This window comes from Haemaphysalis longicornis, unplaced genomic scaffold (assembly GCF_048455015.1).
Source record: "Haemaphysalis longicornis isolate Haplotype H1 unplaced genomic scaffold, Haemaphysalis longicornis Haplotype H1 scaffold_1, whole genome shotgun sequence".
NCBI lineage: Eukaryota > Metazoa > Arthropoda > Arachnida > Ixodida > Ixodidae > Haemaphysalis > Haemaphysalis longicornis.
Genome location: NW_027526203.1, coordinates 41,385,820 through 41,406,340, shown reverse-complemented (window position 1 = coordinate 41,406,340; position 20,521 = coordinate 41,385,820). Strand labels below are relative to the sequence as shown.

General features: G+C 47.6%; 1 protein-coding gene and 1 non-coding gene across 2 annotated transcripts in view; one reads left to right on the top strand and one right to left on the bottom strand.

Moving 5' to 3' along the window:
• The window catches only part of LOC144176020 (tachykinin-like peptides receptor 86C), an 833,985-nt gene that overhangs the window by 117,758 nt on the left and 695,706 nt on the right, over window positions 1-20,521 (top strand). The window lies entirely within an intron of this gene.
• Window positions 4,859-4,930, bottom strand: Trnat-ugu (transfer RNA threonine (anticodon UGU)). The gene has a single exon. It is a non-coding gene; the product is annotated as a tRNA-Thr (tRNA).

Here is a 20,521-nt window from a genome sequence, read left to right as displayed (position 1 = left end):
TTCACTACGGTTAATTAGGTACATGTTTTTTAAATATACAGAAGAAAGAAAGAAAGAAAAACACGCGCCCAGAGTGGGGACCGAACCCACGCCTTTCGATTACATGTCGAATGCCTTACCAATTCGGCTATCTGGGCGACTGTGTTCTCCTTCAGTTTCTGGGCTAATTAAATTTACTAGAAGTGTTACTGACTCTTGAGGTTGGTAGCCAGTGCCACTCTGACTACACGGGGAGAAGGGGACCTTCTTTTCAACCCCCGGGGCGTGACTCGAACGTCTACAGCCTGTCATGAGCGGGTAACTGGCGGGAAGCCCTCTTATGCTACCTAGGCATCAAGGCTGCCAGAACCCAGACCCTCGCAGGCTTTCGCAGAATAATATAGTAAGGAAATGAGGGGCTCCTTAAGGAAATACAGAAAGATAGGTCGGCAGTCTAAAATGCCAAAGGAGGCATAGGGGTGTGGTTAGGCTCTTTTCTTTTTCACTACGGTTAATTAGGTACATTTTTTTAGATATACAGAAGAAAGAAAGAAAGAAAAACACGCGCCAAGAGTGGGGACCGAACCCACGCCTTTCGATTACATGTCGAATGCCTTACCAATTCGGCTATCTGGGCAACTGTGTACTCCTTCACTTTCTGGGCTAATTAAATTTACTAGAAGTGTATCTGACTCTTGAGGGTGGTAGCCAGCGCCACTCTGACTACACGAGGAGAAGGGGACCTTCCTTTCAAACCCCGGGGCGTGACTCGAACGTCTACAGCCTGTCATGAGCGGGTTACTGGCGGGAAGCCCTCTTATGCTACCTAGGTATCAAGGCGGCCAGAACCTAGACCCTCGCTAGGCTTTCGCAGAATAATATAGTAAGGAAATGAGGGGCTCGTTAAGTAAATACAGAAAGATAGGTCGGCAGTCTACAATGCCAAAGGAGGCATAGGGGTGTGGTTAGCCTCTTTTCTTTTTTACTACGGTTACTGAGGTGAACATTTTTTTAAATATACCGAAGCAAGAAAGAAAAACACGCGCCCAGAATGGGGACTGAACCCACGCCTTTCGATTACATGTCGAATGCCTTACCATTTCGGCTATCTGGCGACTGTGTTCTCCTTCACTTTCTGGGCTAATTTTATTTACTAGAAGTGTATCTGACTCTTGAGGGTGGTAGCCAGCGCCACTCTGACTACACGGGGAGAAGGGGACCTTCTTTTGAACCCCCGGGGCGTGACTCGAACGTCTACAGCCTGTCATGAGCGGGTTACTGGCGGGAAGCCCTCTTATGCTACCAAGGTATTAAGGCTGCCAGAACCTAGACCCTCGCAAGGCTTTCGCAGAATAATATAGTAAGGAAATGAGGGGCTCGTTAAGGAAATACAGAAAGATAGGTCGGCAGTCTACAATGCCAAAGGAGGCATAGGGGTGTGGTTAGGCTCTTTTCTTTTTTACTACGGTTACTGAGGTGAACATTTTTTTTAAATATACAGAAGCAAGCAAGAAAGAAAAACACGCGCCCAGAGTGGGGACCGAACCCACGCCTTTCGATTACATGTCGAATGCCTTACCAATTCGGCTATCTGGGCGACTGTGTTCTCCTTCACTTTCTGGGCTAATTAAATTTACTAGAAGTGTATCTGACTCTTGAGGGTGGTAGCCAGCGCCACTCTGACTACACGGGGAGAAGGGGACCTTCTTTTCAACCCCCGGGGCGTGATTCGAACGTCTACAGCCTGTCATGAGCGGGTTACTGGCGGGAAGCCCTAATATGCTACCTAGGCATCAAGGCTGCCAGAACCTAGACCCTCGCTAGGATTTCGCAGAATAATATAGTAAGGAAATGAGGGGCTCGTCAAGGAAATACAGAAAGATAGGTCGGCAGTCTACAATGCCAAAGGAGGCATAGGGGTGTGGTTAGGCTCTTTTCTTTTTCACTACGGTTAATTAGGTAAATGTTTTTTAAATATACAGAAGAAAGAAAGAAAGAAAAACACACGCCCAGAGTGGGGACCGAACCCATGCCTTTCGATTACATGTCGAATGCCTTACCAATTCGGCTATCTGGGCGACTGTGTTCTCCTTCACTTTCTAGGCTAATTAAATTTACTAGAAGTGTATCTGACTCTTGAGGTTGGTAGCCAGCACCACTCTGACTACACGGGGAGAAGGGGACCTTCTTTTCAACCCCCGGGGCGTGACTCGAACGTCTAAAGCCTGTCATGAGCGGGTTACTGGCGGGAAGCCCTCTTATGCTACCTAGGCATCAAGGCTGCCAGAACCTGGACCCTCGCTAAGCTTTCATAGAATAATATAGTAAGGAAATGAGGGGCTCGTTAAGGAAATACAGAAAGATAGGTCGGCAGTCTACAATGCCAAAGGAGGCATAGGGGCGTGGTTAAGCTCTTTTCTTTTTCACTACGGTTAATTAGGTACATGTTTTTTAAATATACAGAAGAAAGAAAGAAAGAAAACACGCGCCCAGAGTGGGGACCGAACCCACGCCTTTCGATTACATGTCGAATGCCTTACCAATTCGGCTATCTGGGCGACTGTGTTCTCCTTCACTTTCTGGGCTAATTAAATTTACTAGAAGTGTTACTGACTCTTGAGGTTGGTAGCCAGTGCCACTCTGACTACACGGGGAGAAGGGGACCTTCTTTTCAACCCCCGGGGCGTGACTCGAACGTCTACAGCCTGTCATGAGCGGGTTACTGGCGGGAAGCCCTCTTATGCTACCTAGGCATCAAGGCTCCAAGAACCTAGACCCTCGCAGGCTTTCGCAGAATAATATAGTAAGGAAATGAGGGGCTCCTTAAGGAAATACAGAAAGATAGGTCGGCAGTCTACAATGCCAAAGGAGGCATAGGGGTGTGGTTAGGCTCTTTTCTTTTTCACTACGGTTACTGAGGTGAACATTTTTTTTAATATACAGAAGCAAGAAAGAAAAACACGCGCCCAGAGTGGGGACTGAACCCACGCCTTTCGATTACATGTCGAATGCCTTACCAATTCGGCTATCTGGGCGCCTGTGTTCTCCTTCACTTTCTGGGCTAATTAAATTTACTAGAAGTGTATCTGACTCTTGAGGGTGGTAGCCAGCGCCACTCTGACTACACGGGGAGAAGGAGACCTTCTTTTCAACCCCCGGTGCGTGACTCGAACGTCTACAGCCTGTCATGAGCGGGTTACTGGCGGGAAGCCCTCTTATGCTACCTAGGCATCAAGGCTGCCAGAACCTAGACCCTCGCTAGACTTTCGCAGAATAATATAGTAAGGAAATGAGGGGCTCGTTAAGGAAATACAGAAAGATAGGTCGGCAGTCTACAATGCCAAAGGAGGCATAGGGGTGTGGTTAGGCTCTTTTCTTTTTCACTACGGTTAATTAGGTACATTTTTTTAAATATACAGAAGAAAGAAAGAAAGAAGAACACGCGCCCAGAGTGGGGACCGAACCCACGCCTTTCGATTACATGTCGAGTGCCTTACCAATTCGGCTATCTGGGCGACTGTGTTCTCCTTCACTTTCTGGGCTAATTAAATTTACTAGAAGTGTATCTGACTCTTGAGGGTGGTAGCCAGCGCCACTCTGACTACACGGGGAGAAGGGGACCTTCTTTTCAACCCCCGGGGCGTGACTCGAACGTCTAAAGCCTGTCATGAGCGGGTTACTGGCGGGAAGCACTCTTATGCTACCTAGGCATCAAGGCTGCCAGAACCTAGACCCTCGCTAGGCTTTCATAGAATAATATAGTAAGGAAATGAGGGGCTCGTTAAGGAAATACAGAAAGATAGGTCGGCAGTCTACAATGCCAAAGGAGGCATAGGGGTGTGGTTAGGCTCTTTTCTTTTTCACTACGGTTAATTAGGTACATGTTTTTTAAATATACAGAAGAAAGAAAGAAAGAAAAACGCGCCCAGAGTGGGGACCGAACCCACGCCTTTCGATTACATGTCGAATGCCTTACCAATTCGGCTATCTGGGCGACTGTGTTCTCCTTCACTTTCTGGGCTAATTAAATTTACTAGAAGTGTATCTGACTCTTGAGGGTGGTAGCCAGCGCCACTCTGACTACACGGGGAGAAGGGGACCTTCTTTTCAACCCCCGGGGCGTGATTCGAACGTCTACAGCCTGTCATGAGCGGGTTACTGGCGGGAAGCACTCTTATGCTACCTAGGCATCAAGGCTGCCAGAACCTAGACTCTCGCTAGGCTTTCGCAGAATAATATAGTAAGGAAATGAGGGGCTCGTTAAGGAAATACAGAAAGATAGGTCGGCAGTCTACAATGCCAAGGGAGGCATAGGGGTGTGGTTAGGCTCTTTTCTTTTTCACTACGGTTAATTAGGTACATTTTTTTTAGATATACAGAAGAAAGAAAGAAAGAAAAACACGCGCCCAGAGTGGGGACCGAACCCACGCCTTTTGATTACATGTCGAATGCCTTACCAATTCGGCTATCTGGGCGACTGTGTTCTCCTTCACTTTCTGGGCTAATTAAATTTACTAGAAGTGTATCTGACTCTTGAGGGTGGTAGCCAGCGCCACTCTGACTACACGGGGAGAAGGGGACCTTCTTTTCAACCCCCGGGGCGTGACTCGAACGTCTACAGCCTGTCATGAGCAGGTTACTGGGGGGAAGCCCTCTTATGCTACCTAGGCATCAAGGCTGCCAGAACCTAGACCCTCGCAGGCTTTCGCAGAATAATATAGTAAGGAAATGAGGGGCTCGTTAAGGAAATACAGAAAGATAGGTCGGCAGTCTACAATGCCAAAGGAGGCATAGGGGTGTGGTTAGGCTCTTTTCTTTTTCACTACGGTTAATTAGGTAAATGTTTTTTAAATATACAGAAGAAAGAAAGAAAAACACGTGCCCAGAGTGGGGACCGAACCCACGCCTTTCGATTACATGTCGAATGCCTTACCAATTCGGCTATCTGGGCGACTGTGTTCTCCTTCACTTTCTGGGCTAATTAAATTTACTAGAAGTGTATCTGACTCTTGAGGTTGGGAGCCAGCGCCACTCTGACTACACGGGGAGAAGGGGACCTTCTTTTCAACCCCCGGGGCGTGACTCGAACGTCTAAAGCCTGTCATGAGCGGGTTACTGGCCGGAAGCCCTCTTATGCTACCTAGGCATCAAGGCTGCCAGAACCTAGACCCTCGCTAATCTTTCATAGAATAATATAGTAAGGAAACGAGGGGCTCGTTAAGGAAATACAGAAAGATAGGTCGGCAGTCTACAATGCCAAAGGAGGCATAGGGGTGTGGTTAGGCTCTTTTCTTTTTCACTACGGTTACTGAGGTGAACATTTTTTTAAAATATACTGAAGCAAGAAAGAAAAACACACGCCCAGAGTGGGGACTGAACCCACGCCTTTCGATTACATGTCGAATGCCTTACCAATTCGGCTATCTGGGCGCCTGTGTTTTCCTTCACTTTCTGGGCTAAGTAAATTTACTAGAAGTGTATCTGACTCTTGAGGGTGGTAGCCAGCGCCACTCTGACTACACGGGGAGAAGGGGACCTTCTTTTCAAACAACGGGGCGTGACTCGAACGTCTACAGCCTGTCATGAGCGGGTTACTGGCGGGAAGCCCTCTTATGCTACCTAGGCATCAAGGCTGCCAGAACCTAGACCCTCGCTAGGCTTTCGCAGAATAATATAGTAAGGAAATGAGGGGCTCGTTAAGGAAATACAGAAAGATAGGTCGGCAGTCTACAATGCCAAAGGAGGCATAGGGGTGTGGTTAGGCTCTTTTCTTTTTCACTACGGTTAATTAGGTACATTTTTTTAGATATACAGAAGAAAGAAAGAAAAACGCGCCAAGAGTGGGGACCGAACCCACGCCTTTCGATTACATGTCGAATGCCTTACCAATTCGGCTATCTGGGCGACTGTGTTCTCCTTCACTTTCTGGGCTAATTAAATTTACTAGAAGTGTATCTGACTCTTGAGGGTGGTAGCCAGCGCCACTCTGACTACACGAGGAGAAGGGGACTTCCTTTCACCCCCCGGGGCGTGACTCGAACGTCTACAGCCTGTCATGAGCAGGTTACTGGGGGGAAGCCCTCTTATGCTACCTAGGCATCAAGGCTGCCAGAACCTAGACCCTCGCAGGCTTTCGCAGAATAATATAGTAAGGAAATGAGGGGCTCGTTAAGGAAATACAGAAAGATAGGTCGGCAGTCTAAAATGCCAAAGGAGGCTAAGGGGTGTGGTTAAGCTCTTTTCTTTTTCACTACGGTTAATTAGGTACATGTTTTTTAAATATACAGAAGAAAGAAAGAAAGAAAAACACGCGCCCAGAGTGGGGACCGAACCCACGCCTTTCGATTACATGTCGAATGCCTTACCAATTCGGCTATCTGGGCAACTGTGTTCTCCTTCAGTTTCTGGGCTAATTAAATTTACTAGAAGTGTTACTGACTCTTGAGGTTGGTAGCCAGTGCCACTCTGACTACACGGGGAGAAGGGGACCTTCTTTTCAACCCCCGGGGCGTGACTCGAACGTCTACAGCCTGTCATGAGCGGGTAACTGGCGGGAAGCCCTCTTATGCTACCTAGGCATCAAGGCTGCCAGAACCCAGACCCTCGCAGGCTTTCGCAGAATAATATAGTAAGGAAATGAGGGGCTCCTTAAGGAAATACAGAAAGATAGGTCGGCAGTCTAAAATGCCAAAGGAGGCATAGGGGTGTGGTTAGGCTCTTTTCTTTTTCACTACGGTTAATTAGGTACATTTTTTTAGATATACAGAAGAAAGAAAGAAAGAAAAACACGCGCCAAGAGTGGGGACCGAACCCACGCCTTTCGATTACATGTCGAATGCCTTACCAATTCGGCTATCTGGGCAACTGTGTACTCCTTCACTTTCTGGGCTAATTAAATTTACTAGAAGTGTATCTGACTCTTGAGGGTGGTAGCCAGCGCCACTCTGACTACACGAGGAGAAGGGGACCTTCCTTTCAAACCCCGGGGCGTGACTCGAACGTCTACAGCCTGTCATGAGCGGGTTACTGGCGGGAAGCCCTCTTATGCTACCTAGGTATCAAGGCGGCCAGAACCTAGACCCTCGCTAGGCTTTCGCAGAATAATATAGTAAGGAAATGAGGGGCTCGTTAAGTAAATACAGAAAGATAGGTCGGCAGTCTACAATGCCAAAGGAGGCATAGGGGTGTGGTTAGCCTCTTTTCTTTTTTACTACGGTTACTGAGGTGAACATTTTTTTAAATATACCGAAGCAAGAAAGAAAAACACGCGCCCAGAATGGGGACTGAACCCACGCCTTTCGATTACATGTCGAATGCCTTACCATTTCGGCTATCTGGCGACTGTGTTCTCCTTCACTTTCTGGGCTAATTTTATTTACTAGAAGTGTATCTGACTCTTGAGGGTGGTAGCCAGCGCCACTCTGACTACACGGGGAGAAGGGGACCTTCTTTTGAACCCCCGGGGCGTGACTCGAACGTCTACAGCCTGTCATGAGCGGGTTACTGGCGGGAAGCCCTCTTATGCTACCAAGGTATTAAGGCTGCCAGAACCTAGACCCTCGCAAGGCTTTCGCAGAATAATATAGTAAGGAAATGAGGGGCTCGTTAAGGAAATACAGAAAGATAGGTCGGCAGTCTACAATGCCAAAGGAGGCATAGGGGTGTGGTTAGGCTCTTTTCTTTTTTACTACGGTTACTGAGGTGAACATTTTTTTTAAATATACAGAAGCAAGCAAGAAAGAAAAACACGCGCCCAGAGTGGGGACCGAACCCACGCCTTTCGATTACATGTCGAATGCCTTACCAATTCGGCTATCTGGGCGACTGTGTTCTCCTTCACTTTCTGGGCTAATTAAATTTACTAGAAGTGTATCTGACTCTTGAGGGTGGTAGCCAGCGCCACTCTGACTACACGGGGAGAAGGGGACCTTCTTTTCAACCCCCGGGGCGTGATTCGAACGTCTACAGCCTGTCATGAGCGGGTTACTGGCGGGAAGCCCTAATATGCTACCTAGGCATCAAGGCTGCCAGAACCTAGACCCTCGCTAGGATTTCGCAGAATAATATAGTAAGGAAATGAGGGGCTCGTCAAGGAAATACAGAAAGATAGGTCGGCAGTCTACAATGCCAAAGGAGGCATAGGGGTGTGGTTAGGCTCTTTTCTTTTTCACTACGGTTAATTAGGTAAATGTTTTTTAAATATACAGAAGAAAGAAAGAAAGAAAAACACACGCCCAGAGTGGGGACCGAACCCATGCCTTTCGATTACATGTCGAATGCCTTACCAATTCGGCTATCTGGGCGACTGTGTTCTCCTTCACTTTCTAGGCTAATTAAATTTACTAGAAGTGTATCTGACTCTTGAGGTTGGTAGCCAGCACCACTCTGACTACACGGGGAGAAGGGGACCTTCTTTTCAACCCCCGGGGCGTGACTCGAACGTCTAAAGCCTGTCATGAGCGGGTTACTGGCGGGAAGCCCTCTTATGCTACCTAGGCATCAAGGCTGCCAGAACCTGGACCCTCGCTAAGCTTTCATAGAATAATATAGTAAGGAAATGAGGGGCTCGTTAAGGAAATACAGAAAGATAGGTCGGCAGTCTACAATGCCAAAGGAGGCATAGGGGCGTGGTTAAGCTCTTTTCTTTTTCACTACGGTTAATTAGGTACATGTTTTTTAAATATACAGAAGAAAGAAAGAAAGAAAACACGCGCCCAGAGTGGGGACCGAACCCACGCCTTTCGATTACATGTCGAATGCCTTACCAATTCGGCTATCTGGGCGACTGTGTTCTCCTTCACTTTCTGGGCTAATTAAATTTACTAGAAGTGTTACTGACTCTTGAGGTTGGTAGCCAGTGCCACTCTGACTACACGGGGAGAAGGGGACCTTCTTTTCAACCCCCGGGGCGTGACTCGAACGTCTACAGCCTGTCATGAGCGGGTTACTGGCGGGAAGCCCTCTTATGCTACCTAGGCATCAAGGCTCCAAGAACCTAGACCCTCGCAGGCTTTCGCAGAATAATATAGTAAGGAAATGAGGGGCTCCTTAAGGAAATACAGAAAGATAGGTCGGCAGTCTACAATGCCAAAGGAGGCATAGGGGTGTGGTTAGGCTCTTTTCTTTTTCACTACGGTTACTGAGGTGAACATTTTTTTTAATATACAGAAGCAAGAAAGAAAAACACGCGCCCAGAGTGGGGACTGAACCCACGCCTTTCGATTACATGTCGAATGCCTTACCAATTCGGCTATCTGGGCGCCTGTGTTCTCCTTCACTTTCTGGGCTAATTAAATTTACTAGAAGTGTATCTGACTCTTGAGGGTGGTAGCCAGCGCCACTCTGACTACACGGGGAGAAGGAGACCTTCTTTTCAACCCCCGGTGCGTGACTCGAACGTCTACAGCCTGTCATGAGCGGGTTACTGGCGGGAAGCCCTCTTATGCTACCTAGGCATCAAGGCTGCCAGAACCTAGACCCTCGCTAGACTTTCGCAGAATAATATAGTAAGGAAATGAGGGGCTCGTTAAGGAAATACAGAAAGATAGGTCGGCAGTCTACAATGCCAAAGGAGGCATAGGGGTGTGGTTAGGCTCTTTTCTTTTTCACTACGGTTAATTAGGTACATTTTTTTAAATATACAGAAGAAAGAAAGAAAGAAGAACACGCGCCCAGAGTGGGGACCGAACCCACGCCTTTCGATTACATGTCGAGTGCCTTACCAATTCGGCTATCTGGGCGACTGTGTTCTCCTTCACTTTCTGGGCTAATTAAATTTACTAGAAGTGTATCTGACTCTTGAGGGTGGTAGCCAGCGCCACTCTGACTACACGGGGAGAAGGGGACCTTCTTTTAAACCCCCGGGGCGTGACTTGAACGTCTAAAGCCTGTCATGAGCGGGTTACTGGCGGGAAGCACTCTTATGCTACCTAGGCATCAAGGCTGCCAGAACCTAGACCCTCGCTAGGCTTTCATAGAATAATATAGTAAGGAAATGAGGGGCTCGTTAAGGAAATACAGAAAGATAGGTCGGCAGTCTACAATGCCAAAGGAGGCATAGGGGTGTGGTTAGGCTCTTTTCTTTTTCACTACGGTTAATTAGGTACATGTTTTTTAAATATACAGAAGAAAGAAAGAAAGAAAAACGCGCCCAGAGTGGGGACCGAACCCACGCCTTTCGATTACATGTCGAATGCCTTACCAATTCGGCTATCTGGGCGACTGTGTTCTCCTTCACTTTCTGGGATAATTAAATTTACTAGAAGTGTATCTGACTCTTGAGGGTGGTAGCCAGCGCCACTCTGACTACACGGGGAGAAGGGGACCTTCTTTTCAACCCCCGGGGCGTGATTCGAACGTCTACAGCCTGTCATGAGCGGGTTACTGGCGGGAAGCCCTATTATGCTACCTAGGCATCAAGGCTGCCAGAACCTAGACCCTCGCTAGGATTTCGCAGAATAATATAGTAAGGAAATGAGGGGCTCGTTAAGGAAATACAGAAAGATAGGTCGGCAGTCTAAAATGCCAAAGGAGGCATAGGGGTGTGGTTAGTCTCTTTTCTTTTTCACTACGGTTAATTAGGTATATTTTTTTAGATATACAGAAGAAAGAAAGAAAAACAGGCGCCAAGAGTGGTGACCGAACCCACGCCTTTCGATTACATGTCGAATGCCTTACCAATTCGGCTATCTGGGCGACTGTGTTCTCCTTCACTTTCTGGGCTAATTAAACTTACTAGAAGTGTATCTGACTCTTGAGGGTGGTAGCCAGCGCCACTCTGACTGCACGGGGAGAAGGGGACCTTCTTTTCAACCCCCGGGGCGTGACTCGAACGTCTACAGGCTGTCATGAGCGGGTTACTGGCGGGAAGCCCTCTTATGCTACCTAGGCATCAAGGCTGCCAGAACCTAGACCCTCGCTAGGCTTTCGCAGAATAATATAGTAAGGAAATGAGGGGCTCGTTAAGGAAATACAGAAAGATAGGTCGGCAGTCTACAATGCCAAAGGAGGCATAGGGGTGTGGTTAGCCTCTTTTCTTTTTTACTACGGTTACTGAGGTGAACATTTTTTTAAATATACCGAAGCAAGAAAGAAAAACACGCGCCCAGAATGGGGACTGAACCCACGCCTTTCGATTACATGTTGAATGCCTTACCATTTCGGCTATCTGGCGACTGTGTTCTCCTTCACTTTCTGGGCTAATTATATTTACTAGAAGTGTATCTGACTCTTGAGGGTGGTAGCCAGCGCCACTCTGACTACACGGGGAGAAGGGGACCTTCTTTTGAACCCCCGGGGCCTGACTCGAACGTCTACAGCCTGTCATGAGCGGGTTACTGGCGGGAAGCCCTCTTATGCTACCTAGGTATCAAGGCTGCCACAACCTAGACCCTCGCAGGCTTTCGCAGAATAATATAGTAAGGAAATGAGGGGCTCCTTAAGGAAATACAGAAAGATAGGTCGGCAGTCTACAATGCCAAAGGAGGCATAGGGGTGTGGTTACGCTCTTTTCTTTTTCACTACGGTTAATTAGGTACATTTTTTAAAATATACAGAAGAAAGAACGAAAGAAAAACACGCGCCCAGAATGGGGACCGAACCCACGCCTTTTGATTACATGTCGAATGCCTTACCAATTCGGCTATCTGGGCGACTGTGTTCTCCTTCACTTTCTGGGCTAATTAAATTTACTAGAAGTGTATCTGACTCTTGAGGGTGGTAGCCAGCGCCACTCTGACTACACGAGGAGAAGGGGACCTTCTTTTCAACCCCGGGGCGTGACTCGAACGTCTACAGCCTGTCATGAGCGGGTTACTGGCGGGAAGCCCTCTTATGCTACCTAGGTATCAAGGCTGCCAGAACCTAGACCCTCGCTAGGCTTTCGCAGAATAATATAGTAAGGAAATGAGGGGCTCGTTAAGGAAATACAGAAAGATAGGTCGGCAGTCTACAATGCCAAAGGAGGCATAGGGGTGTGGTTAGGCTCTTTTCTTTTTTACTACGGTTACTGAGGTGAACATTTTTTTTAATATACAGAAGCAAGAAAGAAAGAAAAACACGCGCCCAGAGTGGGGACCGAACCCACGCCTTTTGATTACATGTCGAATGCCTTACCAATTCGGCTATCTGGGCGACTGTGTTCTCTTCACTTTCTGGGCTAATTAAATTTACTAGAAGTGTATCTGACTCTTGAGGGTGGTAGCCAGCGCCACTCTGACTACACGGGGAGAAGGGGACCTTCTTTTCAACCCCGGGGCATGACTCGAATGTCTACAGCCTGTCATGAGCGGGTTACTGGCGGGAAGCCCTCTTATGCTACCTAGGTATCAAGGCTGCCAGAACCTAGACCCTCGCTAGGCTTTCGCAGAATAATATAGTAAGGAAATGAGGGGCTCGTTAAGGAAATACAGAAAGATAGGTCGGCAGTCTACAATGCCAAAGGAGGCATAGGGGTGTGGTTAGGCTCTTTTCTTTTTTACTACGGTTACTGAGGTGAACATTTTTTTTAATATACAGAAGCAAGAAAGAAAGAAAAACACGCGCCCAGAGTGGGGACCGAACCCACGCTTTTCGATTACATGTCGAATGCCTTACCAATTCGGCTATCTGGGCGACTGTGTTCTCCTTCACTTTCTGGGCTAAATAAATTTACTAGAAGTGTATCTGACTCTTGAGGGTGGTAGCCAGCGCCACTCTCACTACACGGGGAGAAGGGGGCCTTCTTTTCAACCCCCGGGGCGTGATTCGAACGTCTACAGCCTGTCATGAGCGGGTTACTGGCGGGAAGCCCTATTATGCTACCTAGGCATCAAGGCTGCCAGAACCTAGACCCTCGCTAGGATTTCGCAGAATAATATAGTAAGGAAATGAGGGGCTCGTTAAGGAAATACAGAAAGATAGGTCGGCAGTCTAAAATGCCAAAGGAGGCATAGGGGTGTGGTTAGGCTCTTTTCTTTTTCACTACGGTTAATTAGGTACATTTTTTTTAGATATACAGAAGAAAGAAAGAAAGAAAAACACGCGCCAAGAGTGGGGACCGAACCCACACCTTTCGATTACATGTCGAATGCCTTACCAATTCGGCTATCTGGGCAACTGTGTTCTCCTTCAGTTTCTGGGCTAATTAAATTTACTAGAAGTGTATCTGACTCTTGAGGGTGGTAGCCAGCGCCACTCTGACTACACGAGGAGAAGGGGACCTTCCTTTCAATCCCCGGGGCGTGACTCGAACGTCTACAGCCTGTCATGAGTGGGTTACTGGCGGGAAGCCCTCTTATGCTACCTAGGTATCAAGGCGGCCAGAACCTAGACCCTCGCTAGGCTTTCGCAGAATAATATAGTAAGGAAATGAGGGGCTCGTTAAGTAAATACAGAAAGATAGGTCGGCAGTCTACAATGCCAAAGGAGGCATAGGGGTGTGGTTAGCCTCTTTTCTTTTTTACTACGGTTACTGAGGTGAACATTTTTTTAAATATACCGAAGCAAGAAAGAAAAACACGCGCCCAGAATGGGGACTGAACCCACGCCTTTCGATTACATGTCGAATGCCTTACCATTTCGGCTATCTGGCGACTGTGTTCTCCTTCACTTTCTGGGCTAATTAAATTTACTAGAAGTGTATCTGACTCTTGAGGGTGGTAGCCAGCGCCACTCTGACTACACGGGGAGAAGGGGACCTTCTTTTCAACCCCCGGGGCGTGATTCGAACGTCTACAGCCTGTCATGAGCGGGTTACTGGCGGGAAGCCCAATTATGCTACCTAGGCATCAAGGCTGCCAGAACCTAGACCCTCGCTAGGATTTCGCAGAATAATATAGTAAGGAAATGAGGGGCTCGTTAAGGAAATACAGAAAGATAGGTCGGCAGTCTAAAATGCCAAAGGAGGCATAGGGGTGTGGTTAGGCTCTTTTCTTTTTCACTACGGTTAATTAGGTACATGTTTTTTAAATATACAGAAGAAAGAAAGAAAGAAAAACGCGCCCAGAGTGGGGACCGAACCCACACCTTTCGATTACATGTCGAATGCCTTACCAATTCGGCTATCTGGGTGACTGTGTTCTCCTTCACTTTCTGGGCTAATTAAATTTACTAGAAGTGTATCTGACTCTTGAGGGTGGTAGCCAGCGCCACTCTGACTACACGGGGAGAAGGGGACCTTCTTTTCAACCCCCGGGGCGTGATTCGAACGTCTACAGCCTGTCATGAGCGGGTTACTGGCGGGAAGCCCAATTATGCTACCTAGGCATCAAGGCTGCCAGAACCTAGACCCTCGCTAGGATTTCGCAGAATAATATAGTAAGGAAATGAGGGGCTCGTTAAGGAAATACAGAAAGATAGGTCGGCAGTCTAAAATGCCAAAGGAGGCATAGGGGTGTGGTTAGTCTCTTTTCTTTTTCACTACGGTTAATTAGGTATATTTTTTTTAGATATACAGAAGAAAGAAAGAAAGAAAAACAGGCGCCAAGAGTGGGGACCGAACCCACGCCTTTCGATTACATGTCGAATGCCTTACCAATTCGGCTATCTGGGCGACTGTGTTCTCCTTCACTTTCTGGGCTAATTAAACTTACTAGAAGTGTATCTGACTCTTGAGGGTGGTAGCCAGCGCCACTCTGACTGCACGGGGAGAAGGGGACCTTCTTTTCAACCCCCGGGGCGTGACTCGAACGTCTACAGGCTGTCATGAGCGGGTTACTAGCGGGAAGCCCTCTTATGCTACCTAGGCATCAAGGCTGCCAGAACCTAGACCCTCGCTAGGCTTTCGCAGAATAATATAGAAAGGAAATGAGGGGCTCGTTAAGGAAATACAGAAAGATAGGTCGGCAGTCTACAATGCCAAAGGAGGCATAGGGGTGTGGTTAGGCTCTTTTCTTTTTCACTACGGTTAATTAGGTACATTTTTTTTAAATATACAGAAGAAAGAACGAAAGAAAAACACGCGCCCAGAATGGGGACCGAACCCACGCCTTTCGATCACATGTCGAATGCCTTACCAATTCGGCTATCTGGGCGACTGTGTTCTCCTTCACTTTCTGGGCTAATTAAATTTACTAGAAGTGTATCTGACTCTTGAGGTTGGTAGCCAGCGCCACTCTGACTACATGGGGAGAAGGGGACCTTCTTTTCAACCCCCGGGGCGTGACTCGAGCGTCTACAGCCTGTCATGAGCAGGTTACTGGCGGGAAGCCCTCTTATGCTACCTAGGGATCAAGGCTGCCAGAACCTAGACCCTCGCAGGCTTTCGCAGAATAATATAATAAGGAAATGAGGGGCTCCTTAAGGAAATACAGAAAGATAGGTCGGCAGTCTACAATGCCAAAGGAGGCATAGGGGTGTGGTTAGGCTCTTTTCTTTTTTACTACGGTTACTGAGGTGAACATTTTTTTTAAATATACAGAAGCAAGCAAGAAAGAAAAACGCGCCCAGAGTGGGGACCGAACCCACGCCTGTCGATTACATGTCGAATGCCTTACCAATTCGGCTATCTGGGCGACTGTGTTCTCCTTCACTTTCTGGGCTAATTAAATTTACTAGAAGTGTATCTGACTCTTGAGGGTGGTAGCCAGCGCCACTCTGACTACACGGGGAGAAGGGGACCTTCTTTTCAACCCCCGGGGCGTGATTCGAACGTCTACAGCCTGTCATGAGCGGGTTACTGGCGGGAAGCCCTATTATGCTACCTAGGCATCAAGGCGGCCAGAACCTAGACCCTCGCTAGGATTTCGCAGAATAATATAGTAAGAAAATGAGGGGCTCGTCAAGGAAATACAGAAAGATAGGTCGGCAGTCTACAATGCCAAAGGAGGCATAGGGGTGTGGTTAGGCTCTTTTCTTTTTCACTACGGTAATTAGGTAAATGTTTTTTAAATATACAGAAGAAAGAAAGAAAGAAAAACACGCGCCCAGAGTGGGGACCGAACCCATGCCTTTCGATTACATGTCGAATGCCTTACCAATTCGGCTATCTGGGCGACTGTGTTCTCCTTCACTTTCTGGGCTAATTAAATTTACTAGAAGTGTATCTGACTCTTGAGGTTGGTAGCCAGCACCACTCTGACTACACGGGGAGAAGGGGACCTTCTTTTCAACCCCCGGGGCGTGACTCGAACGTCTAAAGCCTGTCATGAGCGGGTTACTGGCGGGAAGCCCTCTTATGCTACCTAGGCATCAAGGCTGCCAGAACCTAGACCCTCGCTAGGATTTCGCAGAATAATATAGTAAGGAAATGAGGGGCTCGTTAAGGAAATACAGAAAGATAGGTCGGCAGTCTACAATGCCAAAGGAGGCATAGGGGTGTGGTTAGCCTCTTTTCTTTTTTACTACGGTTACTGAGGTGAACATTTTTTTAAATATACCGAAGCAAGAAAGAAAAACACGCGCCCAGAATGGGGACTGAACCCACGCCTTTCGATTACATGTTGAATGCCTTACCATTTCGGCTATCTGGCGACTGTGTTCTCCTTCACTTTCTGGGCTAATTATATTTACTAGAAGTGTATCTGACTCTTGAGGGTGGTAGCCAGCGCCACTCTGACTACACGGGGAGAAGGGGACCTTCTTTTGAACCCCCGGGGCCTGACTCGAACGTCTACAGCCTGTCATGAGCGGGTTACTGGCGGGAAGCCCTCTTATGCTACCTAGGTATCAAGGCTGCCACAACCTAGACCCTCGCAGGCTTTCGCAGAATAATATAGTAAGGAAATGAGGGGCTCCTTAAGGAAATACAGAAAGATAGGTCGGCAGTCTACAATGCCAAAGGAGGCATAGGGGTGTGGTTACGCTCTTTTCTTTTTCACTACGGTTAATTAGGTACATTTTTTAAAATATACAGAAGAAAGAACGAAAGAAAAACACGCGCCCAGAATGGGGACCGAACCCACGCCTTTTGATTACATGTCGAATGCCTTACCAATTCGGCTATCTGGGCGACTGTGTTCTCCTTCACTTTCTGGGCTAATTAAATTTACTAGAAGTGTATCTGACTCTTGAGGGTGGTAGCCAGCGCCACTCTGACTACACGAGGAGAAGGGGACCTTCTTTTCAACCCCGGGGCGTGACTCGAACGTCTACAGCCTGTCATGAGCGGGTTACTGGCGGGAAGCCCTCTTATGCTACCTAGGTATCAAGGCTGCCAGAACCTAGACCCTCGCTAGGCTTTCGCAGAATAATATAGTAAGGAAATGAGGGGCTCGTTAAGGAAATACAGAAAGATAGGTCGGCAGTCTACAATGCCAAAGGAGGCATAGGGGTGTGGTTAGGCTCTTTTCTTTTTTACTACGGTTACTGAGGTGAACATTTTTTTTAATATACAGAAGCAAGAAAGAAAGAAAAACACGCGCCCAGAGTGGGGACCGAACCCACGCCTTTTGATTACATGTCGAATGCCTTACCAATTCGGCTATCTGGGCGACTGTGTTCTCTTCACTTTCTGGGCTAATTAAATTTACTAGAAGTGTATCTGACTCTTGAGGGTGGTAGCCAGCGCCACTCTGACTACACGGGGAGAAGGGGACCTTCTTTTCAACCCCCGGGGCCTGACTCGAACATCTACAGCCTGTCATGAGCGGGTTACTGGCGGGAAGCCCTCTTATGCTACCTAGGTATCAAGGCTGCCACAACCTAGACCCTCGCAGGCTTTCGCAGAATAATATAGTAAGGAAATGAGGGGCTCCTTAAGGAAATACAGAAAGATAGGTCGGCAGTCTACAATGCCAAAGGAGGCATAGGGGTGTGGTTACGCTCTTTTCTTTTTCACTACGGTTAATTAGGTACATTTTTTAAAATATACAGAAGAAAGAACGAAAGAAAAACACGCGCCCAGAATGGGGACCGAACCCACGCCTTTTGATTACATGTCGAATGCCTTACCAATTCGGCTATCTGGGCGACTGTGTTCTCCTTCACTTTCTGGGCTAATTAAATTTACTAGAAGTGTATCTGACTCTTGAGGGTGGTAGCCAGCGCCACTCTGACTACACGAGGAGAAGGGGACCTTCTTTTCAACCCCGGGGCGTGACTCGAACGTCTACAGCCTGTCATGAGCGGGTTACTGGCGGGAAGCCCTCTTATGCTACCTAGGTATCAAGGCTGCCAGAACCTAGACCCTCGCTAGGCTTTCGCAGAATAATATAGTAAGGAAATGAGGGGCTCGTTAAGGAAATACAGAAAGATAGGTCGGCAGTCTACAATGCCAAAGGAGGCATAGGGGTGTGGTTAGGCTCTTTTCTTTTTTACTACGGTTACTGAGGTGAACATTTTTTTTAATATACAGAAGCAAGAAAGAAAGAAAAACATGCGCCCAGAGTGGGGACCGAACCCACGCCTTTTGATTACATGTCGAATGCCTTACCAATTCGGCTATCTGGGCGACTGTGTTCTCTTCACTTTCTGGGCTAATTAAATTTACTAGAAGTGTATCTGACTCTTGAGGGTGGTAGCCAGCGCCACTCTGACTACACGAGGAGAAGGGGACCTTCTTTTCAACCCCGGGGCGTGACTCGAACGTCTACAGCCTGTCATGAGCGGGTTACTGGCGGGAAGCCCTCTTATGCTACCTAGGTATCAAGGCTGCCAGAACCTAGACCCTCGCTAGGCTTTCGCAGAATAATATAGTAAGGAAATGAGGGGCTCGTTAAGGAAATACAGAAAGATAGGTCGGCAGTCTACAATGCCAAAGGAGGCATAGGGGTGTGGTTAGGCTCTTTTCTTTTTTACTACGGTTACTGAGGTGAACATTTTTTTTAATATACAGAAGCAAGAAAGAAAGAAAAACACGCGCCCAGAGTGGGGACCGAACCCACGCCTTTTGATTACATGTCGAATGCCTTACCAATTCGGCTATCTGGGCGACTGTGTTCTCTTCACTTTCTGGGCTAATTAAATTTACTAGAAGTGTATCTGACTCTTGAGGGTGGTAGCCAGCGCCACTCTGACTACACGGGGAGAAGGGGACCTTCTTTTCAACCCCGGGGCATGACTCGAATGTCTACAGCCTGTCATGAGCGGGTTACTGGCGGGAAGCCCTCTTATGCTACCTAGGTATCAAGGCTGCCAGAACCTAGACCCTCGCTAGGCTTTCGCAGAATAATATAGTAAGGAAATGAGGGGCTCGTTAAGGAAATACAGAAAGATAGGTCGGCAGTCTACAATGCCAAAGGAGGCATAGGGGTGTGGTTAGGCTCTTTTCTTTTTTACTACGGTTACTGAGGTGAACATTTTTTTTAATATACAGAAGCAAGAAAGAAAGAAAAACACGCGCCCAGAGTGGGGACCGAACCCACGCTTTTCGATTACATGTCGAATGCCTTACCAATTCGGCTATCTGGGCGACTGTGTTCTCCTTCACTTTCTGGGCTAAATAAATTTACTAGAAGTGTATCTGACTCTTGAGGGTGGTAGCCAGCGCCACTCTCACTACACGGGGAGAAGGGGGCCTTCTTTTCAACCCCCGGGGCGTGATTCGAACGTCTACAGCCTGTCATGAGCGGGTTACTGGCGGGAAGCCCTATTATGCTACCTAGGCATCAAGGCTGCCAGAACCTAGACCCTCGCTAGGATTTCGCAGAATAATATAGTAAGGAAATGAGGGGCTCGTTAAGGAAATACAGAAAGATAGGTCGGCAGTCTAAAATGCCAAAGGAGGCATAGGGGTGTGGTTAGGCTCTTTTCTTTTTCACTACGGTTAATTAGGTACATTTTTTTTAGATATACAGAAGAAAGAAAGAAAGAAAAACACGCGCCAAGAGTGGGGACCGAACCCACACCTTTCGATTACATGTCGAATGCCTTACCAATTCGGCTATCTGGGCAACTGTGTTCTCCTTCACTTTCTGGGCTAATTAAATTTACTAGAAGTGTATCTGACTCTTGAGGGTGGTAGCCAGCGCCACTCTGACTACACGAGGAGAAGGGGACCTTCCTTTCAATCCCCGGGGCGTGACTCGAACGTCTACAGCCTGTCATGAGCGGGTTACTGGCGGGAAGCCCTCTTATGCTACCTAGGTATCAAGGCGGCCAGAACCTAGACCCTCGCTAGGCTTTCGCAGAATAATATAGTAAGGAAATGAGGGGCTCGTTAAGTAAATACAGAAAGATAGGTCGGCAGTCTACAATGCCAAAGGAGGCATAGGGGTGTGGTTAGCCTCTTTTCTTTTTTACTACGGTTACTGAGGTGAACATTTTTTTAAATATACCGAAGCAAGAAAGAAAAACACGCGCCCAGAATGGGGACTGAACCCACGCCTTTCGATTACATGTCGAATGCCTTACCATTTCGGCTATCTGGCGACTGTGTTCTCCTTCACTTTCTGGGCTAATTAAATTTACTAGAAGTGTATCTGACTCTTGAGGGTGGTAGCCAGCGCCACTCTGACTACACGGGGAGAAGGGGACCTTCTTTTCAACCCCCGGGGCATGATTCGAACGTCTACAGCCTGTCATGAGCGGGTTACTGGCGGGAAGCCCAATTATGCTACCTAGGCATCAAGGCTGCCAGAACCTAGACCCTCGCTAGGATTTCGCAGAATAATATAGTAAGGAAATG